At 36.5% G+C, this 21,416-nt stretch overlaps 1 protein-coding gene across 1 annotated transcript in view; it reads left to right on the top strand.

Moving 5' to 3' along the window:
* The first annotated feature begins 13,774 nt into the window (after positions 1-13,774).
* LOC149081793 (uncharacterized) overlaps positions 13,775-21,416 on the top strand; it is an 87,865-nt gene continuing 80,223 nt past the window's right edge. Inside the window, exon 1 of the mRNA XM_089235563.1 lies at positions 13,775-14,121. The gene's annotated coding sequence lies outside the window, so the exon portion shown is untranslated. The remainder of the gene's footprint in view (positions 14,122-21,416) is intronic.

Raw genomic sequence — 21,416 nt, 5'->3', positions numbered from 1 at the left:
CGTGTGTGAACGCACTCGTGACTAATTTCTCACTGGAAATGGTGAGTACTAACATAGGGTATATATGACCGAAATTTCCGAGCGATTCACCCAGTATATTTCTAAAAAATCGAGAAAAAATTTCCAAACTCCAAAAAATAACACATAGTATTTGAAAATTTAAGACTTTAAAATTTGCGTGCACTAACCCCCTTAAATTATGTCATGAAAATAATCTCCACACATTCTTGATTTTTAAAAATTCAAATAAGTACCTCGTTGAAAATAACGGGAAAAACGAGACATTTTCAACGGGGAAAGGTTGGACAGCCAAAATTATGGGAATGTCCCGCAAAATACAGACCCCATATGGTCACCCTATATATACAAAAGTTCCTTTCCCACATATCTAGAATTACCGCATAGTTAAGCCGAGGAATGTAAAGGTTGCACACACCCGTTATAGACAGCCGCAAAATTGTTTTCCATTCCAGGCAGAAAAATCTATAAAAACTTGACCCTTGTTAAATGCTTACATGTGGAAAAAAAAACTAGGAACATATGGACTGAATACTGAATAAATAAATAAATTAAATTCATAAAAACGATTTCTTTAGATTCCGGCATCAGCCGTGCCACGCGGTGACTTTTTGTAAGTAATAATATAGGGGGGGAAAAAATCAAACATGTATTTTATATACCACGAAACCTAAATAAACCACCCTATTTGTCCAGAATAATAATCCTATCAAAACATTCAAAAAACATAGACAGAGACAAATATACATAAGGTGTAACAAAAGAACGTATAAACGTCGTCTCGCAGTTCTATAAACACCGCCATTGATGTCGCGACATGCTAAGCTCTAAATGTGTCGTTCGTGCGACATGTTTGGCATTTATTTCCATGCCTTTCGAGAATGAAAAAAAAATGCCGACGAAACAGAAAAATCGAGGGAATCTTATTCATCAGGAAAAGAGAAAAAGAGGTGGATCCCGTCCACACAAAGAGAAGAGACCAGAGAGAGAGAACCATTGATACGTATTATAATATAATATAAACGACATTTAAACAAACGCTAAATGCTTTATAAAACACACACAACCAAAAAGAAGTACCGAATATTCGGGTCAAGCTGGTGAATTTTTTTTTTTTCTCTCTCTCTCTCTCCATAAAATTGCCATTTGATTGCGATGGTATAAGAAAAGGTCTCGGATGGTGTCGACACGCGCGGCTTAGTAACATGGTCCAGTTATTTGAGGGCAAGATGATAGTGAATTTTTCTTTTTTTTTGTTTGCTTCTCTAAGGTGTGGTTCATCACTAGGTGCTGCATAAGGAATAGCGACATCTACTAATTTCTCAAAAAAAAAAAAACCGTCTGGTTCTCTTTTTGATAACTTCAGAACCAAAATAACTATACTTTTATAGCAGGGACATCATTTGATGCGAATAGAAATGTCCTCTCCACTTGTTAATGCAGTCGAATCCCGTTATAACGAGCTCCAAGAAACTGGAGAAAACACTTCGTTCTAACGAAATTTCGTTATAAAGGAATTTCAGGCTGTTTGCATTGTTCCTATGTATACTTATTTGAGGGATTAGAAAAGCGTTCGTTAAAACGAGATTTTCGCTATAACGGTATTTGTTAAAACGGGATTCGACTGTACAAGATTCATTGAAATAGACTGGTTATTTGTGGAAATGAAGATTACAAGGAAAAAAAAATTCGTCTCTGCCTCCACGGGGACGCGAACCGCAGTCTCTCTGGTTTCATCTCCACAAATAACCAGTCTTTCAATGAATCTTGTACATCATTTGATGTCGAAGATAATGTCTATCAGTTATATGCCTAATTTCTTTTAGTGCAAAGAAAGTGCTACTTTGACAACAAGTTTCAAGCAACAATAATTATTTTACATGAATAAATAATTATTAAGAGCATAAACTAACGGATAAGCTCATTTTACTGTTCTTTCCCAGCTTTCCTCCGATTCTGAATTCAAATATCTCAGTGAATACTGCACTTGGAAACGTGGAATCATTTTTTGTTGGCAGGGAAGAGATAGGGCAACTACCTTTTAAATGGGTTTTGAGGGCAGGGTGCCCGTATAAGAAATTGATTTTTATATTTGAATGACTGTATAACATTTTCGTATATAAATAACGTATCAGAGGTAATTTTTTGAATATCTAAAAGGTAATTTGATTACTTGTTTTTTGAAAACTAACCCATCTATGTTTATGGTCGATTTCACTGAAATTATGTTTTTAAAAACAAATATTCACGTTAATATGAGCACCACAATCATCTAAAATTATTTACTATATTTACGTCATTTGGATACTTTTTCTAATAGAAAGTACGCCTCTAGATCAGATAGGATAGATAGACAGATAGATAGATAGAACCACTCACAACCCCGGAATGATGCAAAGAAACTTACTTCCGGTACCTCAAAAGAGGCAAGGTTGTGTCGGAAAAGAATCTAGATCAAAGGTCCTCAACTTTATTTTACACGTGAGAACTACATGCACTTATAATCAAAAGAAGAGCACCCTTACGGCACGTTTGACATACGCATGCCTAAAAAAAATCAGGATCCGTTGAACGCAATTCGTACAATGTGTTCAATTAAGACGTCGATTAAGTGCTCGCGAGCACGAAATCGGACTCGTAGATGGAGATCACTTCAGGGAGTCCCGTAGTGCTCGCAAGCAAAAGATTGAAGTGTGCTCCAGGTTCAACGGTTCACTAGTAAAATGCGGCCAAGGGATTTTCCTACCCTGTGAAACACTACTCTATATAACTACCTTCTTTGTGATTCAATTATAGAAAGGGGGAAAAAAATTCGGTTGCAAACTTCAAGGTTGAAGGAAAAAAATTCGAACAAAGTATTTTAATGAATTCGCGAAATCACAGCCAAACACGAGTTGTCGTTAATTGGGACATCTACCGGCGAATTCAAAATATTAAATGTGAAGAATATAACCGAATAAGAATACTGTATATACAAGTATATATGAAAGAATATGAATATGCTGGGTGATTCCCAAGGGAATTTCAAATGAATCCCCATTGAAGGGGATTCATTTTTTCAAGGGGAATATATATTTCCCTTGTCGCGCTGACGAATCGTTGATCCTAGAGGCATGCTTCCATTTAGAGAAGTATACAAACAGATGAAAGAGACTTCATTCATGTTGCAAGAAGTTTTTTAGTTATTAAAATGCAATAAAACGTTTTATACGGACACCCCGTCCCCAAAAACCCAATTAGAAAGTTTCCCTGACAATGGTTGGAGGTGCACCAGGGCGCCGAGGCGCACAGTTCGAGAACCCCTGCATCAATGCATATAAGCAGCGAAAAAAGACAAAAATCAAGAATTCAAATTTCAATCGCTGAATCTACGACAGTTCAGCGCGAGATAATTCAACGCAGTGATTGCGTTATGTAAATAAGAATTTTTTCTTCCCACTTTTTCCAGACTCAGGACTGTCATACTTATGTTCAAAATACTTTGAAATGATTTAGAAAATAAGGTGTGGTTAGAATTTTCTGCCACACAAATATGTCGTCGTCATAAAAAATTGTATCGAAGATATCGGATCGTTCCCGAAGGAAACTACGGAGTACTATGGAAACAATGAAGAAGATTTACATAATATGGTAAGTTCGACTACATCTGAATTGGAAGGCCAACATGAGGAAATCATAGGAGAGATCCAAAATTTGCTATAGTACTATGTTCGACGCCGCTATTGACAGCTTTGCAAAACCGATAGTAGCATTGAGGGCTTGCATAATTCGTTCAATAGCGGTATTGAAGTCTATCATCGCAATATTTGGAAATTCATAACGGCTCTGCAGAAAGAGGAGGAGCTAACAGAAATCAAATTAAAGCAGGGCATCAACGGTCAGTCCCAAATCTGGAGAAAGTGGGAAGGGAAGTTTTATTTACACAAAATACGATCACTGCGCTGAACTGTCGTGACACCCAATCGCTGCATGGGGCAAATTTTGTTAAAAACACTAAATTAAATTAGGCTAAATTTTTACTGTGATCAACATCGCTTTTAATGCGAAGCTGTGTAAAAATTTCAATTTCTACATTAATATCAATTATATACGTATTTTACAACACTACAACAGCTTTTAGGTCTAGCTAAAATCGGTATCGGAATGAGTTCAAACTTCATAATCGGGTCCAGTTTTACTGTATTTACCTTGAATCTGTTCAAAATTATGTAATAAGGAAAGGTTTTAATCGATAAAATATTTTCGTAGCAGATACCGAATAGCCCAAAAACATTTTCTCCGATTCTATCTTTAGTCGAGTCGAAATAATTAAAGTGAACACACGGTATCATTTACGTATCATCTGAGATTCAAAAAAGCCACAGCATCGGCTTTCAAGTGATTCCACATTAAATGAGAAAAATCAGAATGATACTATTTTTGGAATGAAATAAAATTATTTCATTTGAAATCAATTTTAACAACTTATTAAAGCAAAGAAAAAAATCAATTACAACTAAAGAAGAAACTGTAATGATTTGAAATTGTACCCATATAAACATTGCGTATAGTACAGTGCAATTTTAAACTGAACGTATTGCATTTTAAGGAAGAGGAAAACCATCATCAGAATAAATTTAACATTAAATTTCAAACAGGGTGAAGGGCGATCATCCCTCCCAAGAGCCAAATTAAACGGGAAAAATTGGTCTGTATCATAAAATACGGGATGCTCTAAAAATCTACCCTACGTAAGAAATTCCTAACATATCAAGCGACATCCGCGCTTGTCCTAGGCCAGAGGTTTTAATGTTTTTCTAGTCGCGAGCACTGCCTGTACCAATTATGAAAAGAAGAGCACCCTTGCGGCAAATTGGACGTACGTATGCCTGAAATCAAAATGATTTTAGTCCTTGAATGCAATTAGTACAAGGTGCTTAATTGAGAGTTGATCAAGTGCTCGCAAGCAAAAAATCACACATGAGCAACGAGCACTTTGGGTGCTTCATGGAGCACCGTGGTTACAAATTTTCAAACATTACAGTGTGCCAGAATCTTCGATACGGTTATAACCGGGTACGACTGTAATCATAACCAATGCAATCAATAGATGACAGCAGAACAATAAAAATAGACAATTATAACCGTGTATTCATTAGTAAATATTGAAAAAAAGAAAACTATCCAGAGAAGAATAAAGAAAAATTTGACTAATTTGAATAAAAAAAATTTTTACGATCAATTCACGTGATTTTCGCCTTCTTTGTATTTAAAAAAAAATCACCCTAAAAAAAAAACACATATTTATAAAAAAAGAAAATTCCAAACATTCCACCCTCACACAAACAATTTTTTTTTCCCACTCCGTGTATTCCCGAATATTCTTTGAAGTTTTTTTTTCTTCTCTATATCTCCCGTCTTTTCCAGAAAGTCCCGTTTTTTTTTATCCTGTCCTATCTAACACACACACACACACACACGCAACGTTATTTTTTCATCGAATTACACACCCCAAGCAAGCAATTTTTTTTATATATATATTTTGCTCCATTTCTCTCCTTACGTATCCTTCTTTTCCAACATCACAACTTCCTGATAATCCTCAGCTGTTATCCTTAAATACAAAAAAAAAAAAAAAAATGGGAGAAGACACGGGAATATAGGGGGAAAAAAACCTCCTTATAAGGGATAGGGAACGCATATACACACACACAACCCCGTCCTCTCTCTCTCTCTCTCTCTCATCAGGACTTAACAAAAAAAGGGAGGAGCGGTAGAGAGAAATAAAGATCTTAAGAAAACGCCCTTAAAAAAAAATTGGGAAAAAAATCGTAGAACCAGATAGGATTATTAAAAATAAGGCAAAAAAAAAACAAAATTCCCGGAGATACAAGAAACTAAAAAAAAAAATTTTTTTTCCAAATTTTTTTTTTGAGGAGTCGCTTGCCTAATTGCAATTTGCATTTTGTAATCATGTAGTAATAGATAATCCTCTTCGGGTAGATTTTTTTTTTTGTCCCGGAAAAAAAAAAAATTCATTGTTTTTAGGGTACCTTGAATGTTTTCCCACTCCACGCCCTGGAATACTTGATCATTTTGTTTTTGCATTTTTTTTTTTGCAGTTTTTTTTTGCAGTTTTTTCCCCTAAAAAACATCTTTTTAAAGATTTTCTATTTCTTTTTTTTTTCTACGGTCCTTTATCTTATGGAGATAAAAGTAAATAAGTTTTGTCTGTTTGTTAAAACAAGAAATACACACACACACATAAAAAAATATATATATATTCCCTATAATACATAAGCCTTAACTGTTAAGAGAATTGGCTTATGTATATTTTTTTATTAATGCCCCCCTCTCCTGTTTTTTTTTTAAAGGCCCCGGAGCTGGAAGGGGGAAAAAAAACGGGACAAACTGTGTTTTAGATAATACTACGATCAGTTAACAAACACGAAAATAAAAACATGTATTTATTTATTTTTTTTAATGTTTTTTTTTTCCCCATGTATTATTAGTATTTAATTTTTTTTTTGTTTCGTCCTCTGGGTAAATGAACATGGAACACACATGAAAAAACACAGGATCACATGAACGGGAAGAAAAAAATATATTTTGAGGGAAAAAAAAAAATTTCATTAAGACGAAGGGGAAAAAAAAATTGAAAAAAATTTATTTCAGCGATAAATGAAGTCACAAAAAAATAATAATACACAAGGGATGGTTTTTTTTTTTTTAAATATTTTTGTGTGTGTAGTTATGTATTATAATAAAATAAGATTTTTCCACATATGAAAGAGATATTGCCAAAAAAATAAAATAAAATATTATAATGATAGCTTATATATAGAGAAAACGTAATTAGCATATCTATTCGATAGAGATACGATCGGAATTTTTTTTGTTTTCTCTTAGGGTATCTATCCAGTGGGAATTTTATACTTGAAATTTTTTTAAGTTTTTTTTTTCTCCTCTTTCGGATGTGTTTATTGGCATTATTTAAATTAATTTGGGAAATTGGATTTGATTTTTTTTTCTTATGGAATATTTTTTAGGAATTTTATCTACCATTGCTTTGAATATTTTTCCATTGACTGTAAGTCTTATTGTTATGCATTGCTATTCGAGTGGACCCGAGTGTTATAAAGCTGGGCTTGATTCCAGCATGGTCAAGCCTGAGTGTTTTGTCCAGCTCTCATCAGTCAGATAATCTAGGGCAGCGTGGCAGCGTTTCTCAACCTAAGGTCCGTGGTCCGCGACAATGGCACCGCACAGACCACACAGGTAGACTTGATAATTTAATTGATTCCAACTGAATGAAAAATTATTAAAAAATTGTGATCGATATTCGACCGTTATATATATGTGCCGTTATTACTAATAACGGTGGGGGTACAAATAAAAATTACATCTTTATCCTTAGGTTCACCGTACATCATCGAGGAAAATGCTATCTGAAATACGGGATATCTCTAAATTTTACCAAAAGAATGCAATTTATTGCCTTAAATGCAATTCGTAAATTACTAGTGTTAAAATTGCTGAAGGGTGGTAAATATATATTTTTTTAATATTTTTGTGTGTGTATTTATGTATTATAATAAAATAATATTTTTACACATATGAAAGAGATATTGCCAAAAACTAATGATAGCTTATACGTGTATGTAAAGAAAACGTAATTAGCATCTCTATTCGATATAGAGATATGATAAGAAATTTTACGGGATGTAAAAATTCTTATAATAAATAAAAATGTTCTCCTAGGGTATCCTATGGGAATTTTGTACTTGAAATTTTTTTAAGATTTTTTTTTCTCCTCTTTCGGATGTGTTTATTAGCATTATTTAAATTAATTTGGGAAATTGGATTTGATTTTTTTTTCTTATGGAATATTTTTTAGGAATTTTATCTACCATTGCTTTGAATATTTTTCTATTGACTGTAAGTCTTATTGTTATGCATTGCTATTCGAGTGGGTCCGAGTGTTATAAAGCTGGGTTTGATTCCAGCATGGACAAGCCTGAGTGTTTTGTCCAGCTCTCATCAGTCAGGTAATCTAGGGCAGGGTATCCTAACCTAAGGTCCGTGGTCCGCACAGGTAAACTAGATAATTTATTTAATAGATTCTAACCGAATGAAAAATTATTAAAAAACTGTGATATTGATATTAGTAATAACGGTATGAGTTCAAATAAAAATTACACCTTTACACTTAGGTTCACCGTACATCATCGAGGAAAATGTGATCTGGAATACGGATCCGAATGCTATCAGAATTTTTTGCCTTAAATGCAATTCGTAAATTATTATTGCTAAAAATTTTTGAAGGGTGGTAAAATATAGGACTACATACACACAAATCGCATTAAAAAAATGTGTTTCACGAAAAAATATATTCAATGATCCGATGACCAGATTTCATTAAGAAAAATACGGTAAATTGAGATCTGAAATAGGATAAAATACGGGAATTTGTGATCAAATACGACAATTTGTGAATTTTACCAATTTACACCAATTGTGATCAAATACGTTTTTAGAAGTAGCAATCATCAATTATTATTAAAATTGCTGTAAATTGTGGGGAAAAAAAGATTTTGTGAAGTTCACGTTGAATCTGACAAATATCTGAGATAGATATTTGTATTTATAATACTATAATATATAATATAATTTACATATTATGAATACACTTTGTATTCACTACTTTAGTAAATATTAAAAAACCAAATGAACGTTAAAAACGGTACAAATGTATAAAAAAAATCACAACACCCAAAATTGCTGGAATGTCCCGCAATACGGGACACAAGTAGGTCGTCAATTTGTTTCAGACATTTTACTGGTCCTTGGGCTCAGAAAGGTTGATAAACGCTGATCTAGGGCCCCGAAATTTAAACCAATAGTGTCTAGTAATGTGAACTGAGTTATGACCGTCTCCTAATCCCTTTGCCTGAGTCATAATCATAACTTCAGCATTGGCTAGAAATTCTGTATAAGTTTTTGAATATACAGGGTGTGTCCTGTAGCCATAATTCGGCCTTTATCTCAATATCTCAATAAAAATTCTTCGTAGAAAGTATGGTTATAATATCAAAAATTATAAAAATGTGATCAAGAATTACCATGATAGTCATGAGAGTGAAAATACAGTAAAATAATACATATAAAATAAAAAAAATAATCTAATTTTTTATGTGATCTCCTTGTCCTCTAACTTCCACTTAGAAAGTTGTTGCCCTGTCTCACCTGAGCGAACAAAAAAAATTCATGTTTTTATCATTGAGATATTTGAATTTCAAAATCGGAGAAAAGTTATGAAAGAACAGCATATAAATGAGGGAAAAAGAAGAGTTGCCCGTTAGTTTTTGCTGTTCTTTACCAACTTTTCTCCGATTTTCCAACTTAAATATTTCAGCGAACGCCCTTAGAAACATAGAATTTTTTTTGTTTTTGGTCTCAAGAGAGATAAGACAACAATTTCTAATTTGAATTTGGAGGACAAGGAGACCGTATAAAAATTTAGATTTTTTTTTATTTTACGACACACTGTATTTTCACTCCCAGATGTTGGGCAAGATGATATCTGAATACATTTTGAGCATTTTTTCAAATTAGAACCATACCTCTGCGACGAATGGTTGAATGGATAATGACCGAATTAGAACTTACGGAACACCCTGTATATGACCGGATAATAATTGCATATATTTTTTCAAAGAATTAATTTAGTAATTTGTAGAGTGTCAATGAGTTATGAATATGGTTTCGGGTGTTCGTGTACCTTCTTCAAACCTGAGCCAAAACTAATTGTTAAAAAAATTATTTGTTTTGATTGATTTGTGTTTATTGTATGTCAAAAAATGCTTTTTAGAAAAGAAAATAATAATAATTATAATTGATTCATCAGTTTAATTTGGTCAGTATCTTTACTAGGGCCATTTGAGTTAGTTACACATATATGTGTACTTCAGGCCTTAACTTGAAAAAAGAATCATTATAATACCATTTGAAACCGTTAAAAATGAAGGTACATATGTGTACCTCTGGAGCGAAGAGATTACATTACAGTAGATTTAATATTAGAATGGCTGTAGAAGAATCTTCGAGGCTGTATGAGGTAGCGCAGTGGTTTTCAGCTGAGGCCATACGACTTTCTTGCGGTCCTGGCAGACGCGCATGTATGGTTTTGCATACCCGAGGAGCTGGGAGCTACCCGAATTCTGCCGTCTTTCTTCCCCCCCCCCCTTCTAGTCTAATTTTTGTTATTCTTTCCTCGAATTCCTATAACCCGCTTGACCTCCCTCTCCCACCCCTGCAAGTGCAACTGTGTCTCTAAAGTCACTCTTTTAGACACTCACATGTTTTCCACACTGTTTGGGTCACTCACATATCTGCACATTGTTTTGGTGATTCACATGCTTGCACTCTCCGTAGCTCACTCCTCGATGTGGTCTCTCACTCTGTAGGTCACTGGTTTGGTCATTCATATGCTAGTTTGGTACTCATATACACATGCTCTAGGTCATTCTTTTGGACATCCACATGATTTCACCTTCTCTAGGTCCAGGTCCCTTGCTCTGTATATAACTCTTTTGCTCACTCAAGTGCTTGCAAACTCTCTAGATCACTTTTTTGGTCCCTCATTGACCTAGTCCCTTGCGGTCTGGGCAGAAGAGGATTTATTGAGGTTCATACAAATTTCCCCATTTTATTAATTTTCTTGAAATTCATTCCTCAGATTTGTCACCCCTCTGAACTTGCCTCCCTGGGCTATAGACCGATTATTCCCCCCTCTCCCCCCCCCCTGTGAATACGCCACTGGGTCCTGTGGCATTTTAAAGTGGCCACAGGGGGAGACAATCAACAGCTGATTAAACTGGACAAGAGCTCAAAAAAAAATTCTTATGTGAAAAAAATAAATCTTCAAAGTGAAGATTCTGACTACTCTCAGAAAAAAAAAACTAGCAGAATTGCCTTGAAACCATGGTTATCCTAATATGGACATGGTCCCCATCCAAGCATGGGTTCATGTCCATGGGGAGTGAACTACATGGTGAGATATGTTATTGTACTTTTCGAGAGTAAATATGAAAATAGGCTCCAGAGCTTTGTCTGAGGAAGGGGTCTATGTTGCCGAAGTAAATTTGCGTAGAATCTCCGTAAGAAGGAATCTCACTGAGCTCAATCTCGGGGGGGGGGGGAGGGGTTGGAAATTCATCCCCTTAGAAAAGAAAATTCATCATAAATTCACTTAAAAAATCAATTTAATGAGTTAAAAGGTCTCGCTTCTGGGATGAGAGTGGGGGGGATGCACCCAAACAAGACAGAGTGGCCAGGAGAAGAAAATATAGTTCAAATACATAGGAGGAAAAAGTTTTTTTTTAAGAAACATTACGGGTAGAGAATTAGTTCTCAACTAGGAGTTATATGGCCCTCTTTTACGGCCCTGAGTTGGGGTATGGGTGAAATTAAATAAAAGTAGAGCTATGATAGGAGATTAATGGGGCCGCAGAAAGCTTTGAAAAATTCAGTTCAAGTGAAATATGATGATGGGGGAAAACCCGTGGAGCTTCCACAAGGGTGAAAGACCTCTAGTCCGTGAGTAGGGGGAGATCCGAAGATCCACATGTTTATAAAAAAAAGATTTCACTCTACAAATTTACTCAGAAATCAATAAATTAGTAAAAAATGTCTTGCTCCTGGATGTAGGGAGATCCTGGTTAAGACAGTAGCCCACAAGAAGGAAATATGGTCCGAAAGGGGCCATGGGCGAAAAAAAATTCACTGCGGAGAATAGAGGATTTATAAAGTGTTCAAGCTCTCTCTCTCTCAGCATCCTTGAGAATCAGATTAGAAATCAAAATATTTGAAATGAACCCTGAAGAACCAGGTGCACACCCAGGTTCCCATCATGCGAATTTAATTTAAAAATATCTGGATTCACACCCGATTTTTTTTTAAAGCAATATTATTACACCCGTAACGCAGCGGTTGAGAATGAAAATTTTATACCCAAAATATACCCTGAGGTACCTCCGACCCACCTCATGGCAAAATCACTCGCGAGTCACTGTTATAAGTTCTGGTGGTGATAATCGGAAAAAATAACATTGCGGAGGGTATTTTATGAGGATTGTATATATTTGCGCTTATCAATCACATACAAAACGTACCCGCACCTTTTGGAAACGATCGAGCGCGATTGGTTGAGGGAAAGAACATGTGGTCTGTGTTGCGAAATAGATGATGCAGGTGGAACAGCTGCTGATGCCCGGCTAATTATTATATCCATCATAATGTCTGATGATGACACGTCATAATCATGTAATACCTATTGTACATTGGGTAACTGTACCTCATTATGTCCATGAGGGCCGGGGGAAAAAAAATTCGACATCTTGGCCATGGCATCGATTAGTTTTTATGGTCTTGGCATATTTTTTATTCTGGACACCAGGAGTAACGCTTAATTAAACCGATAATTACAGTTGAATCCGAATTGGAACACTGTCATTATCTTCACAGGGATCCAGACCTCTGTTCCCACTAGGACCCTCGCATTCTTGAGTGAGGCAACCGGGTCGGGATTTTTCATGGGGCCTCTTCTGTAAATACTATGTAAAAAATTATATTCTTTAATCCCAGACCAGAGCCATGTCAGCTGAGACGTCTTGGTCCCTCCTCGTCACTGTCAACACCAACTTTTCAGTAGACTACTAAAGTTGGTGTTGGCACTGCGCGAGGGTATCGGGTGCATTGGTTGGGTAACCTTATTAGATCACTGTCTTAACGATGGGGCTCACCCGGGCATGGCCTGGTGAGCTCAAGTGTGTAGGGTCCACGTAAAAATGATATTTAATACTGTGATTTTCGAGAGTAAGTATGTAAATTGTTGATTCCGGCTAGGTACATGCCGAAGAATATCAATTTGCCTGGGGGCTCATGGTGCTATTAAGATGCCCTACAGCTCACCCCTCCCCTTCCTGTGATGGCCACAGCTCCACACGCAGCAGCAGGGCTCCCAAACCTAGTATATTTGGTGGGCACCAGTGCTCGCCAGTACGCATATAGATGCGTGATTCAAGCATCAAAATTCAATTTTAAATCTCCAATTTTCATTGAGAAGTGAAAATTCACTTCAAATTTCAGGTAAATTTTTTAATAGAGTTATTTTTCTCACTGATAGAAAACAAAAATACCGCTCGTTTCCTCGTTTTACAAAAATACCCCTTGTTTTTGGAGAGGAGTGAAAATAGTCTACAAAAAGTTATATTTTAGAATAACACTGGTATGTCCTATATCAGATATTTCACAGGTTCACCGACCCCCCTATAGTGAATTTTTACTGTGATAATAATCGTTGGACCCCCTCCCCGTCCGAAGCGAATTTAGAAGCCCCTTTTGAGTAAATTTATGGGGAGGGGGGAGAAACATAATCCACAACATATCAAGTTAACTACACACAAGGCAGTGTAGAAAAATCTCTGGTTATAAGAATCAAAATGGGTAAACCAAACGTAATTCTTATAAGCTGCAGCTACTGTATTTCAATATACTCTCTGAGCAGTTGGGAAAAAAAAACCATCTAGGTAACTATACAACAAGTAACGTAGAAAAATCTCGGGATATAAGAATCAACCGCTCATAAGAATCAAAATGATCAAACGTGATTCTTTATGAGCGGTGGCTATTGTAAAAATGCTATAGAAAGTGAGATTGGCGAGTTTTCGGGATTTTCTAAAACCGCCAAGTTGGGTTTCCCTTCCGTCTCTTCCGTCTTTTTGCCCGCAGCAGAGAAACTCTTTTGTGAAACGTGCTCATGGTTTTATACGGAGAGAGAGAAGGTCGGGTTTGGTGGTCGATGATCGGTGGTCAATTTCAGGTTTCGGTACAAACCTTGGTCACACACAGTTGTCGGTTTCTTTTCAACGGTGAAGACACATGCGACGTCAACAACAACAACGTTGATCTTGGCGCTCTCTGCTCGGGGTGCGCGCGTGTGAGAGGCACCTGTTCACGTCTCCCCTTCAAATAAAATAACACAGACACCTGTTAAGCTGTGTGTGTGTGTGATTCGAAAACTCTTCTCTATTCCCGTATCGTCATCATCTGTGTGGCCGAAAGGTAAGATAATTTTTTTCCAATTTTTTTTAAATGAATTTTTACTATATTTTGAATTTCTAAAAAATTTTATAGAAATTTTTTTTCTCTTAAGGGTATCGCGAATACTCTTATGATATTGGAAATCTCGTATGTAAACGTGACATGTTACATGATATAGGTGTGGAAATGAAAAAGTACTTTTCCTATTTTTTTTTTTGCGGTATAGTTTTCTTGAAGCAGTGGTTCTTAACCAGGGGTCCACGGACTCTTTGGGGTTTCTTGCAGAGGTTTCAGGCAGTATGTGAGATTGAAAGAAGAAACAATTGGACTATTGTTTTTATTTGCCAAATATTATTCTGCGAAGGGGTCCATGGCTTTAATCCTATCGGCATAGTGGGTCCCCCGCCTACGTCTTGTCAACACAAAATTACTTGAAATCTTAAGAACCCCTCCTCTAAAGGAATAGCTTTTCGTTTTTCAATTGGAAATTTTTTGAAGCAATTGAGTTCTAGAAATGATAGATTTTTTAAATATCTCTGGCATTAAAAGAAAGAAGAATATTTATAGTGAGGAATAATGTGAAAAAATTGTTATTAATTACAATAATGATGGGGAAAATTTCTATTCACTTTGAAATTTTTTATACTAAAAGAATTTCTTAAGAAAAAAAGAATTTTGTAAATTTTGTAAATTTCTTTTCTTTAGGGTATCTTAACGCTGTCATATTGTTGGATACCTCTGATGATAATGTGACATGATGCGGTTGGAGAAATAAAAGGATTTTCCCATACTTTTTTGTGATTAGTCTACCTACAGCAGTGGATCTTAATCAGGGGTCTACGGACCCCTCTGCGGTTTCTCGGAGAAATTTCAGGTGGTCTTTAAGAATAGAGGAGAAAACAATTAAATTATTATTTTTATATTATCATGTGCCGAATATTATTCAAGGGGTTATCATATCGGCACGGGGGGAGGGGCCTCATCTTAGTCTTATTGGCAAATAAGGTTAAGAACCTCTGCTCTAAAAGAATAACGTTTCCTTTTTTTAATCTGAAATTTTTTTCGAGACATGTATTCTAGAAGAAATTTTAAATTGTCTCTGGGATTCTTTGAAATCGGAATATTTGTAATGAGGGATTACGAGGAAAAACTGCTATTAATCATAGTGATGATGTAAAAATTTCTGTTGAAATGCTTGGACTGTGGACTTTTTTTTAAGGGGTGTTAAGGATTAAATTGTGTTTTATGGATGTACGAAACTGACGGTTTTTGGTAAAGTTCGTTTTATACTGCATAAATGTGACTGGAATTCGTCATCTCGAACAGGATTTACTTTCTGATTTCTTTGACTTGTACGCACATGCAATGCCGGATTGTGATTGAAACGAATGGTGTGGCCGCACAGGGATTTAAAAAGGTTACCTTGGGCTACGTTACTAAGTATTATGCGTTAATGAACAAGCCCAATTTTTTGTAGAGTTACAAGATTATTTTTTGACATTGCTTAATCACGATGCTGCTTACACTGTTTCGAACCTCATTTTGGGTGATTCATGACTGAATTTTAATTCAGGGTTTTTTTTTAATCTTTCGAGTCATAAGCACCGTTTACATCCGTGTCAGAACCCTAGTCTAGGCACTTGACCGAGCTCATCATAATGAGACTTAATGATTGTAACTCAAATGATATGATTTGACTGAAGTACCGATCGATCAAGAACTCAAAAGCACTGAATAAGAGGCAAGCATCAAACATTTTTGGGTGTTTCGATAAGCACCACGGTGCTTGCAATCTGCAAGTCGAATATGCCTGATGTAATATATATTTCCAAGCAAGGAATAACAAACCTGACAGGGTTCCAGCAACCGAGAGAGAATCGACCTCAACATTTTTTTAAATGGCAATTTTTCTAGAAAATTTAATACGCTAGCTCAAGTATCCGGCTGAAAGTTTTCAGCTGGTGGCCCCACTAAAAATCATAGACCAGGGACCTCGCTCAAGTGTATGGAAGTCACAATATACGGCTGACCGCAACCACATTCTCCTAGACTATAAATATCAAACGCCTTGAACGTGGGTGCGAAAAAAATGAAAACCTTTTATATTTCTTAATACTTCTTACAATATACTAGCTAGAGCAGTGGTTCATAACCAGGGGTCCTTAAGAAACCTTCGGAAGGGGGTGTGATGGGTTCGTGAGGTTTGTATGAGCAAAACAATTAACTCGTTGTTTTTTATAGTTGACATATTTTCTTGGCTATTTGTACCCCTTATTTTACGCTCATAACTAAGAGTTATTTAGGTTAATGCTCTAATGGAAACCCCTGCACTGGAATAAGAGAATATTTAGCGTTTTCCGAAATGCTATTTACAGTGAAACCTCTCTACAACGACACTCGATATAACGGTAATCCCTCTGCTACATTTTTTATTGGTCCGCAGAGTATCGTTATATCGAGGTTTCACTGCATTACTAAAATCGTCTCACGTGATTGTAATTACTAGAGACCGGAAGTTCAGGAAAAATGCCATAAATGCCTTTTTTTGCCTATTTACAAGCTTTTCTTGTAAAAATGCCTTTTCTTTTAACTTTTCCTGCTATAAATTTTCTAATATTGTTTCAAGTTTGTTAGGGAATTTCAGAGGTCATAATCTGCATAATTTGTATATATTTTTTTCCGTCGGGCAATGGGGCGTCGAGTTTTTCAGATTTTGTTTTTTACACGACAAATGCACTGCAAACAACTATGGCACCATGTATTTTGCATGCATATTTATTATTCGATTAAATTGACCAGAGTGGCCCTCAGAAGTGCGAGACAGATGCGGCTACACAGGCCCCGCGCTCGAAGGAGTCCCGCATACGTAGTAATACATTATAAATAAAAGTTACATTTTTTACAACAAAAGAACAAAATACAGTCGAATTCCGTTATAACGAATACAGATGTAGCGAAAATCTCGTTTTAGCGAACACTTTTCAAACCCTCCAGATAAGTTTACACGGGAACAATGCAAAAACCTGGAGTTCCTTTATAACGAAATTTCGTTGTAACGAAGTGATTTCTCCGGTTTCTTGAAGTTCGTTATAACGGGATTCGACTGTAGCTATGTTTCAACAATAGAAATGATGATGATTATTCCAAATAAAACAACTAATAAACGAGAATTATCCGAACTTAGAAGGAGCCCCCATACATCATTTTCTCTACCGACTCCGAGTCTGGTAATGGTGGCCCTGGAATCGGCCTAATCCTGAGGTTCTAGTAATATTTTATTTTCGACTTGAAATCAATTCAACTTGGATAATATATAATGCAGTTATTGTAAACTATAATTAAAACAGTAGACGAATTTATAGTGCAATCAATTTTTTCTCAGCTAGTTTTTGGACCCTTAATACCATATTTTTCATTTCTTCCTTCAAAAAATTATAAATGCCTTTTTTAGTGCCGATTTTAAGCATTTTTATTGCCTTTTTTGCCTGCCTATTTTGACAGTTTTAAGTGCCTAAACTTCCGGGATCTAGTAATTAGCAATGTGAAAATTCCAAGTTTTTCTTCGATCCTGATCATACGCGAAAGGAAGAGAGACATGCTTGATATTGATACAGCATAAAAGGTAAGACAATTCTTCCATGTCTCTGTAATGTCCTTCAACAAAAGAGATTTCGACATGAGCCTCCGATGTCTCATCTCAGTCCGGGACCTGCTTAGGGGGGGGGGGGGAAGGAACAACAACACATCCACGTTTCTATTAAAAGTGAGTGACTCTTCTCACGGACGTCTGATAAGACACAAGACCATGATCAAACAGTCTTATCTGGAGGTTTTTTAAGGAGGGCGGGAGAAATGATGATAATAATAATAATAATAAAGAAGACAACTGCGCCTTTTCCTTTCCCAAAAGACAGCTACTCCTCTGTGTCTTACCTTTTGTTATCTGGGACAACCTGGGACTTTTTTTTTTTATTATTATCGCTGGCAGTAGAGTCTTAAGAATGGTGGGTGGGAAGAATAAGGTATATATCAGTGCTGAACTCAAGAGAGAGAATGTGTTGTCTCTCTTCTCCCACATCTGTATCTTTTCCCCCAGGTAAATAACAGGATTCTCTTAAGATAACGACAACGTGCTACCTTAAGGCTTCGAAATTGTATCGTGGGCGGCTGCTGCTACCTTTGCCAGTGGGAATAATAAAAAAGAGGGTTTTATAATAAAACACCTACCTTTACTGATTGTATGTGTGTGTGTGTATCACGTCTCTAATCAGTTGTCATTTGTTGTTGTGGCATTTGTGGTGCCACGTATGTGTGTGTGGTTCTTCACGTTTATTTTCCATTGTTAGTGTATATGGCTGTGGTTCCTACCATTTTTTTTTTTTCATGCTTCAACTATCCATCTGGACGTGCGCGAGAGGGTTGCGTACTCCCTGCTGGAAGTGTGCGTCCCTTGAAATGCGTAGGACGCGTGCGTTTCATTGATATTTCTAGGAAGCTTGAGTTCCGATGGAAATGTGCAGAAGGTCATCGTACTCAGAGGCGTAAGCAGGGATTTCCATCGGAAGCTCATGCTCCCCCCCCCTTCCCTCTAAGACAATCGAAAATTTAAAATATTTTCCAATCCTTTTGTGAAAAAAATTGAAATATCGGGAGAAAATACCTTTTTCCAATTTGATTCAAATTGCTTGTCCATGGAACTATGTCTACAACCGTTGACTTTAGAAGTATACTTTCATTTACAAGAAAAGTTTTCAAATGACATGCGGTTGCTTAAAGTGTCGTGATTTATTTGAGGGATCATTTTCATGAAAAAAATAAATGAATTAACTTTTTATACAGTCCCCATCGTGCTAAAAAAATCCAATTAGATGGTTGTTGCCATGTTTCCTCTGAGGCCAACGAAAAAAAGTTTCGCGTTGGAAAGTGCAATAGTCGCTGAGATATTTAAATCCAAAATCGAAGAGAAGTTGGGAAAGAATAGTAAGAACTAACGGTGAACGCTAATTTCCATCATTTATGCAGTTCTTTCCCATCTTTTTTTCCTGTTTTTGAATTCAAATTTCTCAACAGCTGCAGAGATAGTTACACAAGCAAACAATTTGAATCACCCTGTACACTATCTTAACCAATTTCTGTCTATTTAAAATGCTTTTTGAAGCTCGGTAACTCAAAATTTCTCTGGAAAAGATTCCCATTTGCCCCTTCCCCCAGAAGACTCGGCTCCCACTAAAGATCGATCTTGTGCACGTCCCTATCATACCCTTAGAAATATGGACGTAAGTCTTGAATATCCCTTGAAATGCACTAGAAATGTGTAGAAAGCGTGCGTATCCCTAGGAAGGCGTTGGAATTTTGCGTACCTCCTTTGTATATTATGCCATAGGCAATGTTCCGAGCATACTTATTCATTCATTGGTTTTTCTTCAACCACCGCTGTTATCAGGGTTCGAGTATATCCAGTCCTTTTCAATGTTCAATGTTATCACGGATTGATAACAATTTGCCTATGGGAATCAATCCACCGCTCAATTCAAGGGTTTTTACTTTTTTTTTCAGCAAATGACCCAGAAACAACAAGCAAACCTCACTCCCCCCCCCCCGCCCCATGATTCTATCTTTATATATGTTTAAGTAAAAAATTAATCTCATTAATATTCTTTAACAAAAAATTGGTTTTCAAACTCGGTGAAACACGTATATTTATAGCAGGATTGTAAGTTGTAAGTTTTTCTAATATTGCTTAAGGCAGGGTATTCTGAGATGTTTCGTATACATCGGCAGTCTCTTTGATCCAAGTACAGCTCGTGGCCTACAGGTTAAGAACCCGCGACTGAAGAAATATAAAATAGACTCTGATAGAGCTTAACACTGGGTGGACATCAGAGAGAAATATCATGTACACACTGGGTCAAGAGCAGTGTTTAATTGAGTAATCGTGATTACTCAATTAAACACTAATCTTGTTTCTACCGGAAAAAGGGGGGGGGGAAATAGAACACACGGGCCATGCAACAGCTCTGTTATTGATGGGTAATATATATATATTTCCCCTCCCAAACTTCCCTACTGTAATAGACTAGAAAGAGTAAATAGACTCTTAATCATCACCACTTCTGGCTGATTAGATTCGGTGCTTCAGACCAATTGGAAATGGTTAAGCAACCCGTGCTTCAGCCGGAACTCATTGGAGGCGTGTTTGATAAACGAAACAAATCATCTTAGCGCAGAGGTAACTAAAAACTGGCTGAGACTTCTTGAAGAGTTGAGCAAGGAAGCTCGATCATATCTCGATAATACACCATGATATATTGGTCCTTTGAAGGTGTAAAATTTTTTTTAATGAAGCTTACTGGACAATATGGATTGAAGTTCACTGAGGTTTGTGGCTTACTAAAAAGGTTTGTTACCACTGTTCTAAGGCGAGATGTTCAAAACACATGGGGGTTTGATGTGCCACAATTACAGGAAAAATTTCTGTTTGTGTGTTTCTTTAACTCCCTCCTCCTCCTCTCAGAGGAAAAAAAAATTCAAATCCCTCTTTCCGCTAAACCAACACATACGATCTCTTGTTGTACCTGCAGTTCCCATCATTTCAAGATAAGTCGCGGTTCATTCTGCTCGGAAGGGACGTCTTCTGTATTGTCCAGGGGTCTTAAGCACGCACTGAACCTCTTATTTTTACGTCTACTTGCTTACTACTACTACTAATACTAAACCACACATGCATCTCATGAACATGCTTCTAAGAAACTTCAAACAAAATGGTACAAGTTAGAATGTGCCTCTTATATGTTGTGTACCATCGTTAAGTTTGTTTCTGTGAATGATCGTTCCACAAGTACTGAGTAGCGCAGGTGCGCGACCTCGATGCAAAACTTGGATAAAAACTCACTTCTCTATAGACAATGCAACACTTTGATCACTAAGCACATGTGAGATTCTTTCATCCCATGCTTTTGGATACCTTTTGCTTGGACACACTCTGTTTCATTCTAATCTCAGTTTTTTACTCGGACATCTGAATTACCTCTTGAATAGTCTTAAATGCATCATGGGTCCTCGGGCAAAGATATTTTTCTGAGGTCCTCCCCCTACCTGACCAGAAATGACTGCTTACAAATTTACACATGTTTATCTCGAAAATCTTAAAAAGATGTCATTATCGTGAGGATCCCTACTTCGCGAAAAGTCCCCGGGCCATGCACGAGTGGTCCCATACGTTAAGATGGCACTGGTCACTTCCAGAACCCCCCTTAGGAGGTGTGAGACCACTCCGGGCTTTGCGTTTCGGGAGGCTCGCATTCTGGAATTCTGCA

Source organism: Pholcus phalangioides, unplaced genomic scaffold (genome assembly GCF_987345545.1).
Source record: "Pholcus phalangioides strain wild (caught in Gottingen) unplaced genomic scaffold, Ppha-v1.0 ptg000009l_1, whole genome shotgun sequence".
NCBI classification, from domain to species: domain Eukaryota; kingdom Metazoa; phylum Arthropoda; class Arachnida; order Araneae; family Pholcidae; genus Pholcus; species Pholcus phalangioides.
Note: the sequence above shows the minus strand (reverse complement) of the source record. Positions and strands in the feature narration are given on the sequence as shown.